This window comes from Gekko japonicus, unplaced genomic scaffold (genome assembly GCF_001447785.1).
Source record: "Gekko japonicus isolate JY-2015 unplaced genomic scaffold, Gekko_japonicus_V1.1 scaffold3590, whole genome shotgun sequence".
NCBI lineage: Eukaryota > Metazoa > Chordata > Lepidosauria > Squamata > Gekkonidae > Gekko > Gekko japonicus.
Window position 1 is genome coordinate 72,907 of NW_015171608.1, and position 4,693 is coordinate 77,599.

Here is a 4,693-nt window from a genome sequence, read left to right on the forward strand (position 1 = left end):
GGGTGTGGCCTAATATGCTAATATGTTTCTGCTGTTGGGTGTGGCCTATTATGCTAATGAGTTCCTGCTGGGCTTTTTCTACAAAAAGAGCCCTGCGTATTGCCAATAAAAAATTTAAATAAATAATAAAAAGAAAAGATGCAGCGGCTTCTTCCTGTGCATGTTCCTTTGGCCTCTTTTCCTAGGGTGCACCTGGACCTCTGCAACGGCTCCTCCTTTGATGAAATGGGGTTTCAAGAGAAACGCTGGAGCTGGTGGGACGCCACGCGCCACGTCCACGCGCCTCCCTTCCAGCCCATCTGCATCCAATTGAACGTTTACATCCTGGTGAAGATCAAAGCCCAGGACCAGATCTTCCTGACCTTCACGCAGCTCCACAACTGCATCCGCCTGAATGTCGGGGCCAGGCTCAAGGTCAGTGCCGGCCGTCTTCTTGGTGGCGAACGTGGACCTGGGCCACGCTCCCAGTCTGAGGAAGGGCACGGGAGGGGCCGGGGATTCCTCAATGTTTGCGAAACTCAGAAACCGCCGACAGACAGAAGGCGAAAGAATCAACAGGCCGGGAGTGGGCCGAGCGGCTTGCTTGGCAGCCGCCTCTCCTTCATACGCTACTCTTCCGTGCCAGGATTGCCAACTCCGAGCTGGGAAATTCCTGGAGATTTGGGGGCAGGTCCTAAGAACGGAGTTTGGTTTCCCCCCACCTCGGGAAACGGGTACCTCGATCTTTGGACGCCCCCTGAATAGTTGGCAACCCCTCCGATTTGGGCCCGTTTGAGTCCCCTAGCCTCCCTTTGCCATCTGGCAACGTGCAGAGCGGGGAGGACTGTGTGGTTAAGGCACCACCAGGCTTTTTGAACTCCAAAAAGGAAGATTTATTTAACTATATACAGGTTAGGCATGAAAACAAACACAGGCACTTCCACATAACCTGGGCACAAACTCCACCCTCCAAACCAGCCGTTTCCTCCATGAGAACTACCATTGCCAGCCTCTGGGTGAGGGCTGGAGATCACCCAGAATTACAACTGTTGCCCAGGTGAAAGAGATCAATTCCCCTCCTCAAACCCCATCCTCAAATGTCCAGGAATTTCCCAACCTGGAGTTGGCAACCCTGTTTCCTTCCCACCCAACAGCCAACCTACCTTTATCTGCCTCTCTGTCTTCTGCTTTCCATCTCCACCCCCCCAGCCTCTACCTAGGAAAATTACAGTCTTTCTCCACAGTGGGGACCAAAGCAGCTTACATTATTCTCGCCTCCTTTTTATCTGCACAACAACCCTGTGAGGTTGGCTAGGCTGAAAGTATGTGACCGGTCCAAAATCACCCAGTCAGCTTCCACCACAAGATGGGGATCTGAACCTGGGTCTTGCAGACCCTGCTCTGAAGCGCCAGCTGCTGCACCGCACTGGCTTTCATAGCAGCAAGCAGCCAGGCCAAGTTGAGTCATGCTAATCAGGTGGTATCAAGTCACCCAGAGGGTGCTGCCTAGGGATGCCAGCCTCCAGGTGGGATCTGGGGATCCCCTGGAATTACTGCTCAGCTCCAGACTCCAGGGCATTATACCCCACTGAGCCCGAGCGCAGGGGAGAAGAGGGGTACAGACAAACTCCACTGGGAAAGAGGAGTTCGAGAGAATAAAACGAACCACGGTGGTGGCCGCTGCCTCTGAAGCAGTGCTGTCTCAGCCAGGGTATCTCCAGTGGCCAGCCAGAGGCCCTGATGGACAGGAGCCACACCCACTTTCTCAAAACACTCGGCTGCCCCCAGGAAAGCCACCCGCAGGCACCAGGGTGTGCCCACGAACATCGCGTTGGGGCCCCCGCCTTAAAGCGCAGCCTACTTAGCTTGTAGGAGCTGCGGTGGCTCAAGTGGTTAAGATGCTGAACTGCAGACTGTGGAAGGTCGGTAGTTCAGCAGTTCGAGACCTGGGTGCCGCATGACAGGGTGAGCTCCCATCTCTAGTTCCAGCTCCTGCCAACCTAGCAGTTCGAAAGCAAGACATTGCAAGTAGATAAATAGGTACCCCTTCGGTGGGGAGGTAACAGCGTTCCGTGCGCCTTGGTGTTCAGTCATGCCGGCCACATGACCACGGAAACGTCTTCGGACAGCGCTGGCTCTTCGGCTTTGAAACGGAGATGAGCACCGCAACCCTAGAGTCGGATTTGACTGGCTTTCGAGCAAGGGAACCTTTACCTTTACTTTTTACTTAGCTTGTGGGCAAATCCAGCTCTTTCCAGGATCGAAATACGTCCCCGAAGCTGTCGCTGGGGTATCTGTGGCATTGGCCAGTTTTGTGCTGAAACTGATTTTCTCCCCCAACGTGTCTTTTGCAGTTGAAAAACCCCTCCCAGCTGGCTGTTCTGCAGTCGTCAGGGACTCGGAAGCCGCCCGTCAGCCAGGCCAAGGCTCAGCGGATCGAAACCCTCTTAGCCGAATTGCGCAAAGGCCTGAGGCTGGCGTGCAGCGCTCCGCCCGAGCGGACCATGGCCCTGGACCTCACTGCCTTAGTCCTCAGTCGCCTAAAGCGCTGGCAGAACAGGAAAGCCCGTCTGAGCTGAAAGAAAACAATGCGGGCACCCTTCGACCCTTCGGGACCAGCTCAGCCGGGGCACCATTAAAACGTCTTTTTCATTCTTGCTGGAATCTGAACAGTTTGGTCAAGCCGGGTAGCCCTTTGTGCTGAGCTCTGCGTACAACAGGCCAGACCCTGCGGTAGCACAAGGGGAAAGGGGCTTGCAGCAGCCCCGGTGCTCTACCCGCTGGCTTCTTCCCACGCCAGCCACTGGGCAACTCCTGAAAACCCCCACTGCTGGGGAGGGAGTGGGAGCAGGACACCCATAGATGAAAAGGCAGCATTCTTGAGGGGCGCAGTGGGGACAAAGAACTGGGGCAAATAGCCCCCACCCCCCTGGCACCAGCTGTGCTCTAGGTCTGCCATGCTTGCTCTGTTAAGCTTTCTGTTGGTGCCCGAATGCAGGGTTTCTGTTGGTGCCCGAATGCAGGGTTTGCCCTGCAGACCCCACTGCCTGGTAGCTTCTTCTCTGTGGGATTTCATAATCTCTCGCGTGATGAGAAGCTACGCTACCAGGGGTCATTTCCGGCAGGAGCGCACAGGAGCGGAGCTCCGGCAGTAAAGAGCACAGGGGGCGGGCACATGCAACAAGCCCCGCCCCCTGCTCCCAGCAGCCCTCAGCCAGAGCAAGAAGCAGCCAGGTAAGTTGCAGAGCCCCCCCCCCGGCCCCCCAGCCCAAAACAGTCCAGTGGCACCTTTAAGACCAAGTTTTATTCAGGTACAAGCTCCCCCTCCTCTGTGAGGACAGATCTGCACATTCCCCCCACCCCAATAGCTAGCAATCCAAAACAGTCCAGTGGAGCCTGAGCGGTGGGTGTTGCCTTCTGACACACTTCTGGTGATGTCAGGGGGTGTGGCGTATTTCATCTGCCCTCTCTCCCTCCCTCTCTCCAAGAGTCAGACATCAAACAGGTCTATCATTCAGACCCTCCGCTGCACCCATTTGCTCTAGTCAAGAGTCATTGAGAGGATTGGATAGACATATGGAGCAGAGGTCCACCAGTGGCTATTAGCCACAAGGTACAGATAGGGACTTTCGGTCTGAGACAAGTGATGCTCTCTATTCTTGGTGCTTGGGGGGGGGGTCAACAGTGGGAGGGCTTCCAGTGTCCTGGCCCCACTGCTGGACCTCCTGATGGCACCTGGTATTTCTGGCCACTGTGTGACACAGAGTGTTGGACTGGATGGGCCTTTGGCCTGACCCAACATTGTCTTCTCTTATGTTCTTATGTTTGGGGAGGTATATGGATGCTACACCGTGTCTCTAGACCTCCCAGTGGGAGGGCTCCTAGTGTCCTGGCCCCACTGCTGGACCTCCTGATGGCACCTGGTATTTCTGGCCACTGTGTGACACAGAGTGTTGGACTGGATGGGCCTTTGGCCTGATCCAACATTGGCTTCTCTTATGTCCTTATGTTATGTTCCAATGACCTCCAGCCGGGCCGGGCCAACTCTATCCGCTTCCTCCAAGGTGACTGGATGTTTGCAGCCTTTTTCATATTGACTCAAGCATATGCCTATGATTGGTTGCTTGGCAGCTCAGGGCTGGACAGCCTCCGGTCCATCACAGCATCTAATCTGCATTTAACCTTGAAGCTTCTGTAAGGTTTCAAAGAGGAGGTGGAATGCTGTCCTTGGGAAAGGAAGCTTTTGTGAAAGTTTGAGCTTGCAGAGAGACAAAGTGGGGGTATATTGCAAATTAAATAAATGCCAACACGGTGCAACAAAAAAAAAGGGCGTGGAGGGTTATACGTGTTTCAGAAGGTGGCTTTTCTATAGGACAGGTAGAGCACAGGGGAATCCCCTGGAGCAGGGGTGGCCAAACTGTGGCTCTTTCACACATATCCCAGCAGGGCGGCTGGGGAAGTAAAGGGGAGGCCTGCCTCCACGACTGGTCTTCCCTTCCCCAGGCAGGGTCCCCCCCCCGGTAGGCTTGAGGTGTGTGTGGGGGGAGCAGAGGAAGAAAAGCAACATTAACTTTAAATGCGTTCTCAAAGCCCCCCCCCCCCAGCTTGGAGAAGGCATTTGTCTCTTCACATCCCTTCTCCAAGCCAAGCTGGCTGGTGTGAGGGCACGTGGTGGGGAGGGTTCAGAGAACATATTTAAAGTTGCTTTCTTTCC